Source organism: Schistocerca americana, chromosome X, assembly GCF_021461395.2.
Source record: "Schistocerca americana isolate TAMUIC-IGC-003095 chromosome X, iqSchAmer2.1, whole genome shotgun sequence".
Classification (NCBI taxonomy): Eukaryota; Metazoa; Arthropoda; class Insecta; order Orthoptera; family Acrididae; genus Schistocerca; species Schistocerca americana.
The window spans coordinates 742,597,861-742,622,431 of NC_060130.1; the positions used below are offsets into that span (position 1 = coordinate 742,597,861).

The window sequence follows — 24,571 nt, forward strand, 5'->3', positions numbered from 1 at the left end:
CCATGCTGATTCCTACAGAGTAGATTTCTAGTCTCCAGAAAAGTCATTATACTCGAACACAATACGTGTTGCAAAATTCTACAACTGATCGACGTTAGAGATATAGGTCTATAGTTCTGCACATCTGCTCGACGTCCCTTCTTGAAAACGGGGATGACCTGTGCCCTTTTCCAATCCTTTGGAACGCTACGCTCTTCTAGAGACCTACGGTACACCGCTGCAAGAAGGGGGGCAAGTTCCTTCGCGTACTCTGTGTAAAATTGAACTGGTATCCCATCAGGTCCAGAGGCCTTTCCTCTTTTGAGCGATTTTAATTGTTTCTCTATCCCTCTGTCGTCTATTTCGATATCTACCATTTTGTCATCTGTGCGACAATCTAGAGAAGGAACTACAGTGCAGTCTTCCTCTGTGAAACAACTTTGGAAAAAGACATTTAGTATTTCGGCCTTTAGTCTGTCATCCTCTGTTTCAGTACCATTTTGGTCACAGAGTGTCTGGACATTTTGTTTTGAGCCACCTACCGCTTTGACATAAGACCAAAATTTCTTAGGATTTTCTGACAAGTCAGTACATAGAACTTTACTTTCGAATTCATTGAACGCCTCTCGTATAGCCCTCCTCACACTACATTTCGCTTCGCGTAATTTTTCTTCGTCTGCAAGGCTTTGGCTATGTTTATGTTTGCTGTGAAGTTCCCTTTGCTTCCGCAGCAGTTTTCTAATTCGGTTGTTGTACCACGGTGGCTCTTTTCCATCTCTTACGATCTTGCTTGGCACATACTCATCTAACGCATTATGTACGACGGTTTTGAACTTTGTCCACTGATCCTCAACACTATCTGTACTTGAGACAAAACTTTTGTGTTGAGCCAACAGGTACTCTGAAATCTGCTTTTTGTCACTTTTTCTAAACAGAAAAATCTTCCTACCCTTTTTAATATTCCTATTTACGGCTGAAATCATCGATGCCGTTACCGCTTTATGATCGCTATTCCCTGTTCTGCATTAACTTTTTCAAATAGTTCGGGTATGTTTGTCACCAGAAGGTCTAACATGTTATCGCCACGAGTCGGTTCTCTGTTTAACTGCTCAAGGTAGTTTTCAGATAAAGCACATAAAAAAATTTCACTGGATTCTTTGTCCCTGCCACCCGTTATGAACGTCTGAGTCTCCCAGTCTATATCCGGCAAATTAAAATCTCCACCCAGAACTATAACATGGTGGGGAAATCTACTCGAAATATTTTCCAAATTATCCTTCAGGTGCTCAGCCACAACAGCTGCTGAGCCAGGGGGCGTATAGAGACATCCAATTACCATGTCTGAGCCTGCTTTAACCGTGACCTTCACCCAAATCATTTCACATTTCGGATCTCCGTCAATTTCCTTCGATACTATTGCACTTCTTATCGCTATAAACACGCCTCCCCCTTCACTGTCCAGCCTGTCTCTGCGGTATACATTCCAATCTGAGTTTAGGATTTCATTACTATTTACGTCTGGTTTCAGCCAACTTTCTGTCGCTACTACTATATGAGCGTTGTGACCGTTTATTAATGAGAGCAGTTCTGGGACCTTTCTGTAGACGCTCCTGCTGTTTACTATTAGCACATTAATATTGTTATTCCCTGTTGCATTTTGCCTACTCCTACCTTGCTGCGTCTCAGGAGGCGTCTTGTCGGGCCTAGGGAGGGGATTCTCTAACCTAAAAAACCCCCATGTGCACTCCACACGTACTCCGCTACCCTTGTAGCCGCTTCCGGCGTGTAGTGCACGCCTGACCTATTCAGGGGGACCCTACATTTCTCCACCCGATAGCGGAGGTCGAGAAATTTGCACCCCAGATCTCCGCAGAATCGTCTGAGCCTCTGGTTTAAGCCTTCCACTCGGATCCAAACCAGAGGACCGCGATCGGTTCTGGGAACGATACTACAAATAGTTAGCTCTGATTTCACCCCGCGAGCGAGGCCTTCCGCCTTCACCAATTCCGCCAACCGGCTGTACGAACTGAGGATGACCTCTGAACCCAGACGGCAGGAGTCATTGGTGCCGACATGAGCCACAATTTGCAGTCGGGTGCACCCAGTGCTCTCTATCGCCGCCGGTAGGGCCTCCTCCACATCTCGGATGAGACCCCCCGGCAAGCAGACAGAGTGAACACTGGCCTTCTTCCCCGATCTTCCCGCTATTTCCCTAAGGGGCTCCATCACCCGCCTAACGTTGGAGCTCCCAATAACTAATAAACCCCTCCCCCCGTGTGCCTGCTCGGACCTTGCTGAAGGAGCGGCCACATCTCCACTCACAGGCAGAGCGGGCGATGTCACACGGCCTTGCTGCAATTAAGGTAGCTCGCTGCACAGCAGACGTGAAGCAGACGGCAGTTACGACGACACTGACTCTACTGGCACTATGGCTGACTACAGGGACTCTCTCTGACTGTATTCAGTCAAGTGACTTACCCTCCGCCTCGTGCGCCGCGAACGCCGCTGAACCCGCCACTCCCCTTGGGGAGAGGGTGGCCCAACCGCGCTCGGTACCAGCGAAGATGTCTCGACAGCAGGGACAGTGGGTGAAGCATGTAACACCTGGGGTGTACCTTGCGACGCACCAGACTCCCCACTGCCGCTACACTACGAGGCAGCAGCCTGAAGACGGCTGACCGCGGCCATCAACACGCTCAGCTGTTCGCGAACAGTGGCCAGCTCCTCCTGCGTCCGTATACAGCAGTCACACATCCTATCCATCCTAAGGAATCAATTTACTGAAGAGAGTTAATCAACCTTTAACTAGACTGCTAATTCACTAAAGGCGGCTGTTTATTCACTAAACTGTGGTTGCTAGGCACTTCTTGTAAAAACAATGAAAATAGCACTACCTGTCTCTGGACTGTATTGCAAACAAACACTAGCACTACTGACTAGCACTTGACTAAAGGGACTCTCTCTGACTGTATTCAAAACAAACACGAAATCTATGGAACTATTAATAGCACTCGACAATTAAAGCTTCCTAAAAGCAAATGCACACGGAAGAAGAAGTGACAAGTAAGAAAAATACAGTTAATACTTAAATTAAGGTAGCTCGCTGCACAGCAGACGTGAAGCAGACGGCAGTTACGACGACACTGACTCTACTGGCACTATGGCTGACTACAGGGACTCTCTCTGACTGTATTCAAAACAAACACGAAATCTATGGAACACTACGAATAGCACCCGACAATTAAAGCTTCCTAGAAGCAAATACACACGGAAGAAGAAGTGACAAGTAAGAAAAATACAGTTAATACTTAAATTAAGGTAGCTCGCTGCACAGCAGACGTGAAGCAGACGGCAGTTACGACGACACTGACACTACTGGCACTATGGCTGACTAAAGGGACTCTCTCTGACTGTATTCAAAACAAACACGAAATCTATGGAACACTATTAATAGCACCCGACAATTAAAGCTTCCTAAAAGCAAATACACACGGAAGAAGAAGTGACAAGTAAGAAAAATACAGTTAATACTTAAATTAAGGTAGCTCGCTGCACAGCAGACGTGAAGCAGACGGCAGTTACGACGACACTGACAATACTGGCACTATGGCTGACTAAAGGGACTCTCTCTGACTGTATTCAAAACAAACACGAAATCTATGGAACACTATTAATAGCACCCGACAATTAAAGCTTCCTAAAAGCAAATACACACGGAAGAAGAAGTGACAAGTAAGAAAAATACAGTTAATACTTAAATTAAGGTAGCTCGCTGCACAGCAGACGTGAAGCAGACGGCAGTTACGACGACACTGACAATACTGGCACTATGGCTGACTAAAGGGACTCTCTCTGACTGTATTCAAAACAAACACGAAATCTATGGAACACTATTAATAGCACCCGACAATTAAAGCTTCCTAAAAGCAAATACACACGGAAGAAGAAGTGACAAGTAAGAAAAATACAGTTAATACTTAAATTAAGGTAGCTCGCTGCACAGCAGACGTGAAGCAGACGGCAGTTGGATCTTCTCTATCTCTTCTATCAACCCTATCTGGTACGGATCCCACACTGCTGAGCAGTATTCAAGCAGTGGGCGGATTGCATTTCCTTAGGATTCTTCCAATGAATCTGTCTGGCATCTGCTTTACCGACGATCAACTTTATATGATCATTCCATTTTAAATCACTCCTAATGCGTACTCCCAGATAATTTATGGAATTAACTGCTTCCAGTTGCTGACCTGCTATTTTGTAGCTAAATGATAAGGGATCTATCTTTCTATGTATTCACAGCACATTACACTTGTCTACATTGAGATTGAATTGCCATTCCCTGCATCATGCGTCAATTCGCTGCAGATCCTCCTGCATTTCAGTACAATTTTCCATTGTTACAACCTCTCGATACACAACAGCATCATCTGCAAAAAGCCTCAGTGGACTTCCGATGTCATCCACAAGGTCATTTATGTATATTGTGAATAGCAACGGTCCTATGACACTCCCTTGTGGCACACCTGAAATCACTCTTACTAAGGAAGACTTCTCTCCATTGAGAATGACATGCTGCGTTTTGTTATCAAGGAACTCTTCAATCTAATCACACAATTGGTCTGATAGTCCATATGCTCTTACTTTGTTCATTAAACGACTGTGGGGAACTGTATCGAACGCCTTGCGGAAGTCAAGAAACACGGCATCTACCTGGGAACCCGTGTCTATGGCCCTTGAGTCTCGTGGACGAATAGCGCGAGCTGGGTTTCACACGACCGTCTTTTTCGAAATCCATGCTGATTCCTTCAGAGTAGATTTCTTGTCTCCAGAAAAGTCATTATACTCGAACATAATACGTGTTCCAAAATTCTACAACTGATCGACGTTAGAGATATAGGTCTATAGTTCTGCACATCTGTTCGACGGCCCTTCTTGAAAACGGGGATGACCTGTGCCCTTTTCCAATCCTTTGGAACGCTACGCTCTTCTAGAGACCTACCGCACACCGCTGCAAGAAGGGGGGCAAGTTCCTTCACGTACTCTGTGTAAAATCGAACTGGTATCCCATCAGGTCCAGCGGTCGTTCCTTCCGAAAGAGTGGAAACCGTGAAACATAAATTCACGTTTACGGATGGCACTCAGGACTGCCGAGCCTTGGTTGGAACGATGGTGTATTAAAGTAAACGTTGACACACGCAGACTGAAACTACTGCGCAAACATCAACGCTGTAGACAGGTAACAGTACATGCACGACCAATACGTTTCCGAGAGAAAGTCAGATACCTCAGTGTCTGGCTGGACTGCATATTTACATGGAGGGACCAGATAGTGTGGCTCAAACACCACTACCCTATGCTCAACAGAGAAAGTACACTTAATAGGAGAGTGTTGAGGTCCATATACATGACACTGATTACACCTATGATGACGTACACAGCTCCCGTCTAGGGATATGCAACTCCTACACGTCTGCGCTGCCTGCAGATCGTACACAACAAAGTGTTACGCATCATTACCAGCGCTCCACTGTGGATCTTCACATTGAACACCACCTTTATACCCTCAAGGAAGCATTCAAAAAACTTGCCACACGACTGTACAGGAATTCGAGACAATCGAACAATCCTTTCATCCTTACTCTGGGAAACTATGATCACAACCATAGGTGAAAGCATAAGCGACCAAAGACACTGTTAGCTAGGGCATAACCACCTATGGCGAGCTAGCATACACTCACAAGCGACATCATCGGCAAGCCCCTACATATCAGCAACACTGACTGGGTTTGACAGCTGCTATCACAGTCGACCAACAGGCTACAGCAGGGAAGCCGACAAGCTCGCACACTAACGCACAAACCGCCAACGCTACCCTATACTGTGAATCCGATATAAGACCTATCAGACACTAACCGATGACGAGCTCATAGATATGCTGATGCTGACCGAAAAGCCAACACTGGTACCCAGCTGCAGCCGCCGAGTGATATCTCTCCACAACGTCAAAGGTATCTGCCTGCATGATACCAAATACTAACAAAACCTAACCTTGCATGACTTGTCGCAGGTAGCATAAAAACCATTACTGCTCTTACAATCCGATCCAACGACTGCAGAGGTCTTTTCCCTTGGCTCTTGCCTTGGCACTTTTTTTCCTATGCCCTTCAAACCTCTACCCTTCATTCAACTTTCGACCCAATCTATCTCCAGACGAGCGCGTATTAATGGTTAATCATAACCAGACGTATGCAAACATTGCAGTACCCACATCCTGCGAGACCTCACTTAGTGAAAACTAATCAATATTGTGAGCAAATTAAGTATATGGCCGAAAGAGTCAGCCTTCAGGAATTGAGAAACGAACACTGTCGTCCAGGACCGTGTGCCACAAAGAGCGCAGCTTCGCCACGGGATGGGGAAAATCACAGGCGTCTATTGTGCTGAATGAGGCCCAAGCGCTGTAGTGTGCGAGTGAGACAGACGAGAACCTACGTCATAGGGAAACTCAGTAGAATCCGTTTGTGGCCGACGACACGTAGCAGTGTTAAATATGGCGGACCTAAGATCCGCCATGAAGGGAAACGATTATGAAACTATTTAATTCAGTAGTAATTCAGGGAATGAAGCCACAGTAATTTTAATCTACCATCCTCCATAAATTTTCATAGTGATCCCGATAAAACTTGAATATTGATTATATCTATAATAGTTCAGGATTTACTGTTAAAGTAAAATTAACAAGTTTTGTAACAAAGACCTGAATGATAAAATCTGAACGCTTTGGTCGATCTTAACGATAGACATTTCATATAGAAGCGCATCATTAAAATGACAAATGTTGTAAATATCAACTCTGTAACATTATTTGTTTAAAAGATATAGTAAATTTAAATTATCAGTATTTTCAGTTAAGTATCAGATCATCATTTCCTCCACACAAAACACATTGAACGATGTCAGTATGACGCCATATTGAATTATTAGGTAATATAATATTTGTTGTAAAATTTAGTGCATAATAGCTATTTTTGTTCTTTATTTATTTTTCAGAAAGTAAATTGGTGCAAGGCAACTGGCTGTGGCATTCAAAGCTAAGGTAGAAACTGTATTGGTTTTATGTAAAAGAGTTTAACGTTTATTATGCAATGGATATTATTGTTACTTTATTTAGAACGTGAAAGTGGTCAAGCTTTGATTATTTAAATACGTTAAAATGTAAAATAATGTAAGATAAGCTGTAGCCAATCAGATGGACGGTTTCAGGAAAGAGAACTGCCCTATTCAGTTGAGCGATGATGTTCGGCTCTCGGGAAACGCGGCCGGGAACGGGCAGAGGGACAGTGGCTGGTGGAGAGGCGAAAGCGGACGGTCGGTCTTTAGGTAGCTAGGAAGTGAAACGACTTAGAAAATTTCGCGTTGTGTGGTATCGCGGGCTTAGTCTCTGAGGGGTGATCAGCCGCGCGCCTGGTGTGAACTCTTTAACTTTTCGCGTAGTTAACGAGGTGGAGTAATGGACTTGTAATTCGTGATAAGATTGGGAATGATTGAACTGTGTATTCAAATGGATATGCGCTCGAGTGTAATAGTAATTCTAAATACGAGCACTTTCGCTATTAGTTTGCTTTCTGAATAAACATTATTCTAACCAAATCGCAATTGTGTGGCCTACATCGTTTATGGGTCGTTAATTTAGCTTCCGATATTATTATTACTGTTGTTATATGTTTATTAACTTTGTATGTTTCATACAATTTGGCAAACCTGCCATCAGCCAGACAATTTAAACAGAGGGTCACAAGTGTCTAATTCAGGGCGTGTAATGCTATACGTGCGGTTCAACCCCTAGACGAGTTTGAGCCAAGACATTTCGATGAAGAGAAACCGCATGTGAGCCCGAACATCTGTGGGATGTTAACTCACAATATGCAGAGATAGCAGTAGAGTTTTTGTGTTGGCTTTCATGCCGTTGTGGGCGTGGAGGGGCTCCACAGCTAATAGATCGATTGTGACTGCTCATGGCGTCAGCTGCTGCTGGTAATGCTACGCATTAGAATGAGGTTGTTTCAGTAACCTCCAAGCATAGAGAGAGAGGTATAATTGAATAAGTGTGGAGACATTAGTTCGAGAATTGCACAAACCAGCACGTAAAACATACCCTCATAGGCATGCTATCATTGTAGGTTCGGATGACTTATGGAAGGATGATCTTGTGCATATGCAGAAATATTCACATGCAAATAATGGATACAAATCTGTTGTAATGGTTACTGATACATCCTCCAAATTTGCCTGGTCATTATCTGTTAAAACAAAAACGGGGAGAGATGTCACGGAGGTGTTTGAGTGTTTGTTGTAACCAGGGACGAATAAATGACCAGACAGTCTCCAAACCCATGATGGTGGAGAGTTTTATAATAGGTATTTCAAGACCATGATACAGTGGTATGGAATACATCACTACTCAAAATTAACCCATCTGAAGGCGAATATCGTGGAGCGTCTGAACAGACCAATAAAAAGTCAAGTGTGGATGCATTTTAATCTTCGCGGTTCATACAAATGGACAGATGTTCTCCCAGAAATAACTACGCAGTGTAATCGTACAAAACATGGCACATTAAAAATGAGACCAATCAATGTTCATGATGATGGACTCATGGATACGATACACTATCGCATTAAAATGCTGGATCCTTGTAAACAGAAATTTAATGTGGGTGATTTGGTACGTTTCTCAAAACACAAAACATCATTTGAGAAGTCATACCTCCCAAACCGGTCCAGTGATATGTTCACAGTTTCCAAAGTGCAGGAAACAAATTCCAGAACTCGCATCTTGAAGGATAGCAGTGGCACTGAAATTTCAAGATGCTTTAACACAGAGCGTATCGTAAGACGTCAAGAGAACAGAACACTAGTTAAACAGCTTGGCTTTCCTGCAACACAAAACAGCTGGATTGACGCTGACTATTTGCTATATGATGGGGTGCACAGAGCGCAGCCAGCACAGTAGCATAACATGCATGATAGGAGACATTATAGAAGGTGATGGTATTCTCAACAAACTTCCATTCAACTGCACATTCCGGGGTATAATTACTGCGGTCCTGGTACAAAGCTTCAAAAGCGTTTGGCTCGTGGTGATAAGGGGATTAACCTGATTGACGAGTCCTGTTAGGAATACGGCATTTCATAAGCATAACATAACGATTTCCATGGATGTAACGTTGCTGATCGAGTTTTAGCTGATATAGCCAAGGCAATTCGTGCTAGAAACGATATTGGTATAGGGCAGCGATTGCAGAATTTGTAGCTGATACAACCATGGACGGTAAAATTAAGTTGGGCTTGGGTGTGAATTTCAAACAAGTTATGAATGTCGCATGTCGTGCACTGAAAAAGAAGACAGTGATGATGAATAAGAAGAAACCAGGGCAGGGGGTTTAAAAAACAGTATTCAGACAGTGTTGTATGCATCTAAAAGCGCCCTGAAGCCCGGGTTCTAACAATGCCCAAGACATCAGACAGAATTATCCCCTTCCTAATTCCTGCCCTCGCAAGTCTCTCATCGATAGGTTCACTGGCTGGTGGTGCTACGACTATTGCCAGAGCAGTCAAGAAAGCACAGAACTCCAAGGAGCAGCTGGAGGAAGCTAGAAGACATAAACGCATGATGGAAGCAGCAGCTATCGGAAAAGTATTACACCTGAAACCATATATGTAAGGACTAGGTCTCTTCATAAACAGAAAAAAATCTATTAGCTACCCTACCGGATAGACCGCTTACAAATACAGATCTGCTCAAGATTGTTAGGACAAAATTCAGCATTCCAAGATTCCGTGGCGTAAACGAAGTAAAATGAGGCACTATTGACCGGAAGGCCCCATCCGCGGAAGTTCAGCCGCCGGGTTCCAAGTCTCATTTCAGGTGACGCCACACTGGGCGACTTGCGTGTCGGTGATGATGAAATGATGATAAGGACAACACCGCACCCAGTCCCAGAGGGGAGAAAATCACCAACTTGGCCAAAACTCGAACCCGGGTCCGCTACGTGGTAAGCAAACACGCTGCCACTCACCTTTTTTTTCCGACATAGTTCGTTGCTTTTTTGGTCTGGGCGGACATCACAAGACATCTGTTCAAGTTGATCGGTGATTTCTTGACTCAGTTTTTTTTATTACAGAGAGCACACAGCTCTCTGACCGAACACGCTGAGCTACCGTGGCGGCTATAAAAAAAAAAAAAATTGGAAACCTTCACGATTTTGTGTATCATCATTGCGCAGGGGCCATGCTGATCTTATCTGTATCGTTCCAATTTTAGTATATGTACCGCCGAAGCGAGTACGCTCACCTAAGCAGGCGGACTCTGTGGTGTGTTTATGTATTACCAGAGACTGTGTGGAAATCAGAATAATGTGGAATTTTGAATTTAGGTGTTACTCGGGGACCAGGAATTCACTGGCTGGTGTATGTTAAGAAAAATACAAATAACGTCTCCTGTTTCGATTCATTTGGAGACCTGCAGCCACCAGAAAAATTACGACGATACTTCACCGCCAGAAGACGTGTGTTCTACAATTTTCATTGCTACCATGAATTTAATACATACTTGTGTGGGCATTTGTGCATCGTGTTCTTCTACCGTTTACGAAGAAGGATATATAAGGAGGTGCATTTAACATCGACTCATCAGTTGAGGTCCAGATGCAATGTCGTATACTCTGCCTTTAAGAGAACGAACGTCAGTACTATGTGCGAATTATTTCCCACCAGTCTATTTAAGGAACGGGGAATCAGGTATTTTGCTGATTGGACTGGAAACATACAACTGGTGCACACGACATTGACGATTTAAACGATGTTTGAAAATGGTCTAGAAAAGGGATTGTGCTACGTACAAACATCAATACACTTAAATATGAAGTAAAGTCACTGAATGCAGCGACTAACTTTAACCAGAAATATTCAATAGGACGGCTATTGGGTTTCACAAAAGGAAAAGTTTTGAAGAAGGACCCTAATATACGAGGGGCGTTCAGAAAGTAAGCTCCGATCGGTCGCGAAATGGAAACGACTATGAAAATCCGATAAAGCTTTGCACAGATGTGTTGGGTAGTGTCTCTAGTATAACCCCAGTTAGCATCACGTCGCTCTTCTCATTTCTGAGCTCGCAGTGAGTGCGTAAAGATGTCTAGAAAATAGTGTCTGCCGCCAAGTACGAGGGCCTGGTGAGAAATTTCGCCTGAAGCTATGCAGCTAACATTACATAACTGTCGTGCTGTTTCGTCTTCACGACAATTCTCAGCCGCATTCTGCAGGGGCAATGAAGATGCTCCTGCATCGTTTTCAAATGGAAATGTGAGATTACCCACAATACAGTCCGCAATTGTCTCCCCCTGAGTTTCATCTCTGGTCACATGAACCGCTGTCTTTGAAGACAACATTTTGACACAGACAACGAGGTGTAGGCCAGCGTGGAGAATTGGCGGATAGCACTGGCGGCTGCCTATGATGAGGCTATTGAAAAGTTGGTACAACGCTATGACAAAAGTCTAAGTCAGAACGGCGACTACGTAGAGAAGTAGCTGAAAGGTGTAGCTAATTGTTACAAGTAAAACATTTCTGATGTTCACTGTGGTTTCAATTTGGCAATCAATCGGAGCTTACTTTCTGAACAGGCCTCGTATTTTACAGATCCACTTCCTATCAGTACAATCCACGTTGAGTGTAAGATTGTAACAAACTCCCATCTCAGCAATAGATTGATTCATAGAGTTCTTCCCATCAGTTGGAACAGGGTATAAGATCGCTGAGACCCCTACCAACGCTGTTTACCTCACAATAACAGTTCAGACATTGGACTATCTAGAGCTGCGTATCGTGGACCAGGATAACCAGCTCATCGACTTTCTTGGCGAGGAAATAATTGTATGGCTACATCTAAAGCAGAACATGCAAAAACTTATCAGGACTAGAAGGGGTGGTGGCGACATTTAACTTGTTGGACCGGAAGCGGCGGTGACGACCTTAAGCCAGGGCTCGCAGCAGCCCCCAGCGTCCACGTATTGTCAAAGAAGACAGGAAGGGAAAAAGGTATAAAGCCAACGTGCACAACGCACAGCGTGGCACTTCACAACAGAACATCAAGGTGATGACACAGGCAAACTACCATATTCTTGAATGAGTAGTTCTGAAACCTCTCAATGACGTCGTTTGATGTAACTAACCTGGCGAATACAAGCGCATTATATACCAGGAATACTTCTCACATAAAACTTATACGTCAACCACACTTAACAAAAAAATGGTTCAAATGGCTCTGAGCACTATGGGACTTAACTGCTGAGGTCATCAGTCCCATAGAACTTAAAATTACTTAAACCTAACTAACCTAAAGACATCACACACATCCATGCCCGAGGCAGGATTCGAACCTGCGACCGTAGCGGTCGCGCGTCTCCAGACTGTAGCGCCTGGAAGCGCTCGGCCACACCGGCCGGTCACACTTAACAAGAACGATAAAATAAGGATTGCCATCCGACACCAAAATGCTTTAACCTCCCATGCAAGAGTTTAATATATCTTGATGGATCATTTACAAAAAAGGGACGGCACTGCTACAGTGGCATTGGACGTTACACACAATGCTTTAGCGTTCCTGGTTCATGAGATAGGACATGAACTTAACAGAGTCAAGATTGACCATACACGCAACGTAGGCATAGCATCTACTCTCAAAGCGTATATCTCTACTTCTCCCTCGGATCTAAATGATTTAGAAAATGCTGGATGGATACTTAAAAGATATGCGGCGAATTGTTCGGAATGCTAAACAGGAACTTATTCAGGTATGAAATGCAACGGATAACAGCTCATATATTCAAGGAGTTCAAAAGGAGAACGAGATCACCATCAATAAAATAATATGGAAAATGCCACACATCATTGTTTCGGATGAGCAGCGTTTGAAGCATTTTAAGTTCTGAATCCCGGTGTATTTCTACCGTTGCGTCCGCCTCCGTAGAGCAGCAGTGACGTTACTGCCTACCAGGCAAGGGGGCCCGGGTTCGGTTCCCTGCAGGGGACTTTGTGTTGTGTGTTTTTCATCATCACTGACACGCAAGTCGCCGAAGTAGCGTCAACCAAAAGGACTTGCAATACGGCGGCCGAACCCCGAAGGGGATATCCTGGCTAATAAATACCATACGATCACTTCATTTTCTACCATTGTCTTTCCATTCATGGGATGTTTTCGAGTATCCAGTGCTACCGACTTAGGTAAACATGGACTGCTCAATTGGAAACGAACAGGTTCATCATACTTGCGTTTCAAACCAATAGAAGATGGAATATAGCAAATGATTCCACCAAATTTGACAACTGTAGATTAACTAATGCCAGAGTTTACCTGTATTCCGAATTCTACCCGTATGATAACTTACACGTGCATTGGAATGAAAATGTATACAGTCTATCATGTACCATGTATGCGAGGTTCCATACTTCATGTTATGAAGAAGAAGAATGCTTACTTAGACACGGAAATTCAACAAGCTGGTGCCCATCATCGACACTGCTGGAGATTACGATAATGGATTATGTGTCTCCGCTTATTTCCAGCGTTGTCATCAGTATTGGAGTGGAGCACCCTCGTGGAGCTAGTTGCTCCAGATACAGCGGCAAATCGACGTGCACATTATGCAAACGAATAGGGTATGTCAGTTCTGCCGCGAACACATACCCCACATCAAAATCAGTCGCCAAACCATCGACTATTCCATCTGATCCCTTGCATTCTTCTTCGGGCATCCATTGAAACTCGCCAATCGGCAGTGATTGTTTTATGGTGTGCCCGTGTAGGTTATTGACATCCAAGTACATGAGGTAACTCGAATAAAGGGTTGCACTGAACCTCTCACACTTCCTTGGAGTGTCTATGGACACACTGACAAAGTCCACCACGGATCTCTCGCTTAAAGAACAGAGGCATGTTAGTATCGGTCAATATCTCGATGGTGCGCTTCGTTTTCTTGACCATAGCGTCCCAAAACACCTATGTGCCGTCTAATAAAAGATGGTATCCAGAGAACATGTGGTCATGCATAGACTCTGGAATTTCTCGAAAACATCCGCGAGCAAGAGCGGGTCTGTGTCCATGTAAAGTTGTGTGTACTCTCCTAAAGTGGAGATGTTGAATTCCCTCCACACATTCACAGCATGCTCATACTCTGCATCCGATATGACATCGCCCGCGACGTCGCCGGAGAACGCAGTTATGAGGGGAACCCTAGTTTCGCTGATTTTTGCCATACCATCAAGATATTCATATCGAAAAACGGCTTTCCTAATTACAATTTGAAACTTTTCCATAAACCGTAGCGAGTCAAGGAAGCGGAGCGTAATTCTTGGCGTCTTTCGTTTGGAGAACGAAATACACAAACAAACAAAAAAAGTTTTGCAACACCTCGGCTCCGAGAGTTCCGGAACCTGTACAGAAAACTGGAATAGAGATTAACATAAATATCATTTCCGCATTTTTTATTGCTCATGAAAACCACACATTGTATGTCGTACCACCATAGAGCGAGACCTTCAGAGATGGTGGTCCAGACTACTATACACGCCGGTACCTCTAACACCCAGTAGCACGTCCTCTTGCATTGATGCATGCCTGTATTCATCGTATACTATCCACAAGTTCATCAAGGCACTGTTGGTCCAAATTGTCCCACTCCTCCACAGCAATTCGGCGTAGATCCCTCAGAGTGGTTGGTGGGTCACGTCGTTCATAAACAGCCCTTTTCTATCTATCCCAGGCATTTTCGATAGGGTTCATGTTTGGAGCACATGCTGGCCACTCTAGTCGAGCGATGTCGTTATCCTGAAGGATGTCATTCACAAGATATGCACGATGGGGGCGCGAATTGTCGACCATGAAGACGAATGCCTCGCCAATATGCTGCTGATATTGTTGTACTATCGGTCGGAGGATGGAATTCACGTATCGTGCAGCCGTTACGGCGCCCTCCACGATCACCAATAGCGTACGTGAGCGCCACATAATGCCACCCCAAAACATCAGGGAACCTCTACCTTGCTGTACTCGCTGGACAATGTATCTAAGGCGTTCAGCCTGGCCAGGATGCCTCCAAACACGCCTCCGACTATTGTCTGGCTGAAAGCATATGCAACACTCATCGGTGAAGAGAACGTGAGCCAATCCTGAGCGGTCCATTCGGAGTGTTGTTGGTCCCATCTGTACCGCGCTGCATGGTGTCGTGGTTGCAAAGATGGACCTAGCCAAGGACGTCGGGAGTGAAGTTGCACATCATGCAGTCTATTGCGCACAGGTCGAGTCGTAACAAGACGTTCTGTGGTTGCACGAAAAGCATTATTCAACATGGTGGCGTTGCTGTCAGGGTTACTACGAGCCATAATCCGTAGGTAGCGGTCATCCACTGCAGTAGTAGCCCTTGGGCGGCCTGAGTGAGGCATGTCATCGACAGGTCCTGTCTCTCTGTATCTCCTCCATGTCCGAACAGCGTCGCGTTGCTTCACTCCGAGACACCTGGACACTTCCCTTGTTGAAAGCCCTTCCTGGCACAAAGTGACAATACGAACGCGATCGAACTGCGATATTAACCGTCTAGGTATGGTTGAACTACAGATATTACAAGCTGTGTACATCCTTCCTGGTGGAATGACTGGAACTGATCGGCTATCGGACCCCCTCCGTCTAACAGGCGCTGCTCATGCATGGTTGTTTAGAACTTTGGGCGGGATTAGTGACATCCCTGACCAGTCAAAGGGACTGTGTCTGTGATACAATATCCGCAGTCAACGTCTGTCTTCAGCAGTTCTGGGAACTTTTTTTGATGTGTGTATATTTCTTAACAATCTCAGGCAGGACACTGACCTGATCCTTCTCCATACCGAAATTAGGCAAGTGCTCAACAATAAAGTGACAGTCATATCCGCTTAAGTTATGAAAGAAAATGGGTATCTGTCGCGATAATTGATACTTCAAGTTGTATGGGTTATGGGCGGGCCACGGAACTTCCCCTTAAGATAACAATGGTCCCTGCTAGGTGTTTCCGCTTTTCTGTCTAACGGCAGCCCGCAAATTGGCATTCAACAGCCTTTGCGTACAGATCTTTGTTCTCCTTCGATTTGGTCATGCGAATGTTGTCGCTGTAAAACTTATCAACCTCCAATGGAAGTTTTCAACCTCAGTGAGAAACCAAACCGCAGTATTATCCCCGACATAAGATGTGTATCAGTTGAGTCTTGAATAATAGGATGATGCAGCTTGGTATGCTGCCGCATATGGCACGCGTTTTTCTGTGAAGTTAGTATGTGAAGTTTTAGGATCACCTTCACAGTGGGTCACAGGAGCGAAGAGACATTCGAAGACGGTATACACTATAAAGGGGCATCGCTCCTGGTGGTGAACACTCTTAAACTTTGTGAATTTTTTCCTCAGTAGGAATAATATTTTTTTTCATCTGAGAATAGCAGCATGTTCACACGTATGTTACTGTCACTGGCAAATTTGAGAGATGGAGTGGTGTGATGACTATACGAGGGTCACTCCAAAAGAAATGCATACTATTTTTTTAAAATCCATCTTTTATTCTACATGTCTGAAAGTTTTACAGTGTGTAGATACGAGGGGCGTTCAGAAAGTAAGCTCCAATCGGTCGCGAAATGGAAACGACTATGAAAATCCGATAAAGCTTTGCACAGATGTGTTGGGTAGTGTCTCTAGTATAACCCCAGTTAGCATCACGTCGCTCTTCTCATTTCTGAGCTCGCAGTGAGTGCGTAAAGATGTCTAGAAAATAGTGTCTGCCGCCAAGTACGAGGGCCTGGTGAGAAATTTCGCCTGAAGCTATGCAGCTAACATTACATAACTGTCGTGCTGTTTCGTCTTCACGACAATTCTCAGCCGCATTCTGCAGGGGCAATGAAGATGCTCCTGCATCGTTTTCAAATGGAAATGTGAGATTACCCACAATACAGTCCGCAATTGTCTCCCCCTGAGTTTCATCTCTGGTCACATGAACCGCTGTCTTTGAAGACAACATTTTGACACAGACAACGAGGTGTAGGCCAGCGTGGAGAATTGGCGGAAAGCACTGGCGGCTGCCTTCTATGATGAGGCTATTGAAAAGTTGGTACAACGCTATGACAAAAGTCTAAGTCAGAACGGCGACTACGTAGAGAAGTAGCTGAAAGGTGTAGCTAATTGTTACAAGTAAAACATTTCTGATGTTCACTGTGGTTTCAATTTGGCAATCAATCGGAGCTTACTTTCTTAACAGGCCTCGTACATCCTTTAGGAACAATATTTTCATTTCTCCACATAATTTCCATCCCTCTCAACTGCCTTACGCCATCTTCGAACCAGCACAGTAAAATTCTGGACCAACCTGTTGGAGCCACTGTTTGGCAGCGTGCACAAGTGAGTCATCGTCTTCAAACCTTGTTCCTCGAAGAGAGTCTTTCAGTTTCTCAAAGAGATTATAGTCACATGGAGCCAGGTCAGGACTGTAAGGTGAGTGTTTCAGTGTTGTCCATCTGAGTTTTGTGATTGCTTCCATGGTTTTATGAGTGATATGTGGCCGTGCATTGTCGTGCAACAGGAAAACATCCTGCTTTTGCCGATGTGGTCGAACACGACTCAGTCGAGCTTGAAGTTTCTTCAGTCTCGTTGCATAAGCATCACAATTTATGGTGGTTCCACTTGGTATGATGTCCACAAGCAAGAGCCCTTTGGAATAGAAAAACACCGTAGCCATAACTTTTCCAGCAGAAGGTGTGGTTTGGAATTTTTTTTTTTTCTTGGGTGAATTTGCATGATGCCACTCCATTGATTGCCTCTTCGTCTCTGGTGAAAAATGATGGATCCATGTTTCATCACCTGTCACAATTCTTCCAAGAAATTCATCTCCACCATTCTCATACGGTTCCAAAAGTTCGCTGCATACCGTTTTTCTTGTTTCTTTGTGAGCCACTGTCAACATCCTGGGAACCCACCTGGCACAAGCCTTTTTTAACGCCAGCACTTTCAGTATTCTGCAAACACTTCCTTCCCCTATCCCAACGTAGTGTGACAATTCGTTCGCTGTGATGCGTCTGTCAGCAGTCACCAATTCGTTAACTCTCTGCACATTGTCTGGAGTACGAGGCCTGCCGCTGCGAGGACAATCCTCAATATTGCCGTGCCCGCTTTCATCACATAACCTGTTTGCCCACCGACTAACTGTACTGCGATCGACAACAGCATCTCCACACACCTTTTTCAACCTCTTGTGGATGTTTCCCACTGTCTCGATTTCACAGCATAGGAATTCTATGACAGCACGTTGCTTCTGACGAACGTCAAGTGTAGCAGCCATCTTGAAGACAAGCTGTGACGGCGCCACTCGCGGGAACAGGTTGAACTAAGTTTGAAAACAAGCGGGAAGGATGTATCTACACACTGTAAAACTTTCATACATGCAGAATGAAAACTGTATTTATACAAAAATTGCGTGCATTTCTTTTGGAGTGACCCTCGAATGTTTTTCCCGCTTGTTCTGCTCATCTGACTTGCGTTTCTCCAGGCCATAAACATGAACCGTTAATCCGGTGTTCTGCGCCTCAAATTTACACGTGTCCTGGATCTTGGCAGAGAAGTCAATACCATCGAAGTTATAACAATTATGAATGTCAGTATGTGACCATGCAAAACAAGCCTGGTCGGTTTTATTTCTGACATTAATACATGTCTCCTTATCAGTTACATCCTTAGGGAGCTTTATATAGGTGGACCCTCTATTTACACCACGGATCATTAACAGCCTTGCTGGGCTCCGTTTCCATAACAGGAAGGCACGCTTTCAGAAATTGTACAGAGCCACGGTACCCTCCTACTGGAGTCTCGATCCTAGTGAATGAGATTCGCTCCTTAAAGGCGTCCGCAATCACTGAGTATTCTAATTGCGGTATGGTGTTACTAATATGATGTCCTTCGTTACAGGGGCAGGGAAGGGAACTGCTGCTAGCAGCAGGATTAGTACAACTATTATTATTATTATCTTTCCTTTCTCAGACCTTAGGTCTGGTTCGGAATGAAAGTGACGCGGACCTTGATCAAGCGTCACTTCCTTTTAACTTTACGGTATATGTTACATTGCGTTTAGGAACTTTTGGGTAATTGAACATGTGTCAATAATTACGGATTTCTGAAGTTGTATATATAAGTTTGGATGTAGCTGTATTACATTGATGTACTGGTGGATATTGCGTGGTATGACTCCTGTAGTTGAAAGTATAATTGGTATAATGTCAACTTCATCCTGATGCCACATGTCCTTGACTTCCTCAGCCAGTTGGATGTATTTTTCAATTTTTTCTCCTGTTTTCTTCTGTATATTTGCTGTATTGGGTATGGATATTTCAATTAGTTGTGTTAATTTCTTCTTTTTATTGGTGAGTATGATGTCAGGTTTGTTATGTGGCGTTGTTTTATCTGTTATAATGGTTCTGTTCCAGTATAATTTGTATTCATCATTCTCCAGTACATTTTGTGGTGTATACTTGTATGTAGGAACGTGTTGTTTTAAAAGTTTTTGTTGTAAGGCAAGCTGTTGATGTATTACTTTTGCGACGTTGTCATGTCTTCTGGGGTATTCTGTATTTGCTAGTATTGTACATCCGCTTGTGATGTGATCTACTGTTTCTATTTGTTGTTTGCAAAGTCTGCATTTATCTGTTGTGGTATTGGGATCTTTAATAATATGCTTGCTGTAATATCTGGTGTTTATTGTTTGATCCTGTATTGCAATCATGAATCCTTCTGTCTCACTGTATATATTGCCTCTTCTTAGCCATGTGTTGGATGCGTCTTGATCGATGTGTGGCTGTGTTAGATGATACGGGTGTTTGCCATGTAGTGTTTTCTTTTTCCAATTTACTTTCTTTGTATCTGTTGATGTTATGTGATCTAAAGGGTTGTAGAGGTGGTTATGAAATTGTAGTGGCGTAGCCGATGTATTTATGTGGGTGATTGCTTTGTGTATTTTGCTAGTTTCTGCTCGTTCTAGAAATAATTTTCTTAAATTGTCTACCTGTCCATAATGTAGGTTTTTTATGTCGATAAATCCCCTTCCTCCTTCCTTTCTGCTTAATGTGAATCTTTCTGTTGCTGAATGTATGTGATGTATTCTATATTTGTGGCATTGTGATCGTGTAAGTGTATTGAGTGCTTCTAGGTCTGTGTTACTCCATTTCACTACTCCAAATGAGTAGGTCAATATTGGTATAGCATAGGTATTTATAGCTTTTGTCTTGTTTCTTGCTGTCAATTCTGTTTTCAGTATTTTTGTTAGTCTTTGTCTATATTTTTCTTTTAGCTCTTCCTTAATATTTCTATCATCTATTCCTATTTTTTGTCTGTATCCTAGATATTTATAGGCATCTGTTTTTTCCATCGCTTCTATGCAGTCGCTGTGGTTATCCAATATGTAATCTTCTTGTTTAGTGTGTTTTCCCTTGACTATACTATTTTTCTTACATTTGTCTCTTCCAAAAGCCATATTTATATCATTGCTAAATACTTCTGTTATCTTTAGTAATTGGTTGAGTTGTTGATTTGTTGCTGCCAGTAGTTTTAGATCATCCATGTATAGCAAATGTGTGATTTTGTGTGGGTATGTTCCAGTAATATTGTAACCATAATTTGTATTATTTAGCATGTTGGATAGTGGGTTCAGAGCAAGGCAGAACCAGAAAGGACTTAATGAATCTCCTTGGTATATTCCACGCTTAATCTGTATTGGCTGTGATGTGATATTATTTGAATTTGTTTGGATATTAAGTGTGGTTTTCCAGTTTTTCATTACTATGTTTAGGAACTGTATCAATTTAGGATCTACGTTATATATTTCCAATATTTGTAGTAACCATGAGTGGGGAACACTATCAAAAGCTTTTTGGTAATCGATGTATGCGTAGTGTAGCGACCTTTGTTTAGTTTTAGCTTGATATGTCACCTCTGCATCTATTATCAGTTGCTCTTTACATCCTCGTGCTCCTTTGCAACAGCCTTTTTGTTCTTCATTTATAATTTTGTTCTGTGTTGTATGTGTCACTAGTTTCTGTTTAATGACTGAAGTTAATATTTTGTATATTGTTGGTAGGCATGTTATGGGGCGATATTTAGCTGGGTTCGCTGTGTCTGCTTGATCTTTAGGTTTCAGATAAGTTATTCCATGTGTAAGTGTATCAGGGAATGTGTATGGGTCTGCAATGTAACTGTTAAATAATTTAGTTAGATGTGAATGTGTTGAGGTGAACTTCTTTAACCAGAAATTTGCTATTTTATCATTTCCAGGGGCTTTCCAATTGTGAGTAGAATTAATTGCTTGGGTGACTTCATGTTGCAAAATTGTCACTTCAGGCATTTGTGGTATCATCTTGTATGTGTCTGTTTCTGCTTGTATCCACCGTGCATGCCTGTTATGTTGTACCGGGTTTGACCATATGTTGCTCCAGAAGTGTTCCATGTCTGTTATGTTTGGTGGATTGTTTATTTCAATGTGTGTGTTATCTATTGTCTGGTCAAATTTCTTTTGGTTTGTGTTGAATGTTTGGTTTTGTTTCCTTCTATTTTCACTTTTTTTGTATCTTCTGAGTCGTTTGGCGAATGCTTGTAATTTCTGCTTCTTTTCGTCTAATTGCTCTGTCGCTTCTTGTTGTGAGATTTTACCTAACCTTTTTCGTTTTTTTTCCGAGATTTCATTTCTTATAAATTGTGTTAGCTGTCCGATGTCTTTTCTCAGTTTTTCTATTTTGATCTGTAGCCTGTGTTGCCATGCTGGTTTTGTGGGTTTCTTCTGTGTGTTGGTTGGTTCTGATCTCTGCCTATTATTATTATTATTATTATTATTATTATTATAACTACAACTAGACGACGACGACGCTGCTACTGCTGCTGGCAGCGACGAGGATCAGGGCGGTACATGTACTTCGCGATTTGGGCGAGACGTGGGGGACGAGGAGATGGTGTGTTGCACCAGTGTCAGTAACCTGGCTGCGGCTGCAGAGCTACAAGCAGTCAGATCGAAAATCAATAAGGAAATTTTATTTATTTGTTTATGAACTCTTACATTTCCATGCTGCTTCTTTGTGACACATGGCAGCAAGTAAACACAGACCGTTTCGACGTCCAGAATGAGTAATATCTTACTAATACGTGCTGATATAGGCACGCTCCTGTGACAGATACTTTATGTTTATTAAAATAGACTTCCGTTGTAAGGATATCAAGGTAATTTGAATTTCATTTGAATTAGTACAGTGCATATTTTCATAGAGTCGTCCATTACTTTATTGAACACAACATCTACATCTACGTGATTATTCTGCTATTCACAATAAAGTGCCTGGCAGAGGGTTCAATGAACCACCTTCAAGCTGTCTCTCTACTGTTCTACTCTCGAACGGCACACGGGAAAAATGAGCACTTAAATTTTTCTATGCGAGCCCTGATTTCTCTTATCTTATCGTGATGATCATTTCTCCCTATGTAGGTGGGTGCCAACAGAATATTTCCGCAATCGGAGGAGAAAACTGGTGATTGAAATTTCACGAGAAAATCCCGTTGCAATGAAAAACGCCTTTGTTCTAATGATTGCGACTCCAATTCTCGTATCATGTCTGTGACACTATCTCCCCTATTTCGCGATAATACAAAACGAGCTACCCTTCTTTGTACTTTTTCGATGTCATTTGTCAGTCCCACCTGATGCGGATCCCACACAGCACAGCAATACTCCAGAATAGGGCGGACAATCGTGGTGTAAGCAGTCTCTTTAGTAGACCTGTTGCACCTTCTAAGTGTTCTGCCAATGAATCGCAGTCTTTGGTTTGCTCTACCCACAAAATTATCTATGTGATCGTTCCAATTTAGGTTATTTGTAATTGTAATCCCTAAGTATTTAGTTGAATTTACAGCCTTCAGATTTGTGTGACTTATCGCATAATCGAAATTTAGCTGATTTCTTTTAGTACTCATGTGAATAACTTCACACTTTTCCTTATTCAGGGTCAATTGCCACTTTTCGCACCATACAGATATCTTATCTAAACAATTTGCAAGTCATTTTGATCATCTGATGACTTAACAAGACGGTAAATGACAGCATCATCTGCAAACAATCTAAGACGGCTACTCAGATTGTCTCCTATGTCGTTAATATAGATCAGGAACTTACTCGATGACTTTCCGTCTAATACTACGAACTGTGACCTTTCTGACAGGAAATCACGAATCCAGTCCCACAACTGAGGCGATACTCCGTAGGCACGCAGTTTGGTTAGAAGAAGCTTGTGAGGAACGGTGTCGAAAGCCTTCTGGAAATCTAAAAATATGGAATCAGTTTGACATCCCTTGTCGATAGCACTTATTACTTCATGAGTATAAAGAGCTAATTGTGTTTCACAAGAACGATATTTTCTGAAACCGTGCTGAGTATGTGTCAATAAATCGTTTTCTTCGAGGTACTTCATAATGTTCGAATACAGTATATGTTCCAAAACCCTACTGTAAATCGACGTTAATGATATAGACCTGTAATTCAGCGGATTACTCCTACTTCCCTCTTTGGGTATTGGTGTGACTTGAACAATTTTCCAGTCTTTTGGTACGGATCTTTCTGTGAGCGAGTGGTTGTATATAATTGCTAAATATGGAGCTATTTTATCAGCACACTCTGAGTGGAACCTGACTGGTATACAATCTGGGCCGGAGGCCTTGCCTTTATTAAGTGATTTAAGTTGATTCGTTACTCAGAGGATATCTACTTCTATGTTTCTCATCTTGGCAATTGTTCTTGATTGGGATTCAGGAATACTTACTTCGTCTTCTTTTGTGAAGGAGTTTCGGAAAACCGTGTTTAATAACTCTGCTTTACTGGTACTGTCATCAGTGACTTCACCGTTGTCATCGCGCAGTGAAGGTATTGATTGCGTCTTGCCACTGGTGTGCTTTATGTATGACCAGAATCTCTGGGTTTTCTGTCAGATTTAGAGACAGAATTTCGTTGTGGAAATTATTAAAAGCATCTCACATTGAAGTACGCGCCATATTTCGAACTTCTGTAAGATTTTGCCAATCTTGGGGATTTTGCGTTCTTTTAAATTTGGCATGCTTTTTTCGTTGCTTCTGCAACAACGATCTGACATGTTTAGTGTACCATGGTGGATCAGTTCCATCACTTATTAATTTATGTGATATATATCTCTCAATTGCTGTCGATACTATCTCGTTGAAAACATTCCACAACTTTTCTACACTTACATTATCAGATCGGAAGGAGTGAAGACTGTCTCTTAAAAAGGCGTAAAGAGCATTTTTATCAGCGTTTTTTAAATGGATATACTTTGCGTTTCTTTTTGATGGTTGTAGGTGTTGCGGTATTCAGCCTGGCAGCAGCTGCCTTGTGGTCGCTAATCCCTGTATTCGTCACAATACTCACTATTTGTCCAGGATTATTTGTTGCTAAAAGGCAAGTATGTTTTCGCAATCATTTACGCTTCGAGT

The 24,571-nt window shown here is 42.9% G+C and overlaps 1 non-coding gene across 1 annotated transcript; it reads right to left on the reverse strand.

The window, feature by feature from the left end:
• Positions 1–10,220: 10,220 nt before the first annotated feature.
• On the reverse strand, positions 10,221–10,327 carry LOC124557479. Its single transcript, XR_006968737.1, has one exon. It is a non-coding gene; the product is annotated as a U6 spliceosomal RNA (small nuclear RNA).
• Positions 10,328–24,571: the final 14,244 nt, after the last annotated feature.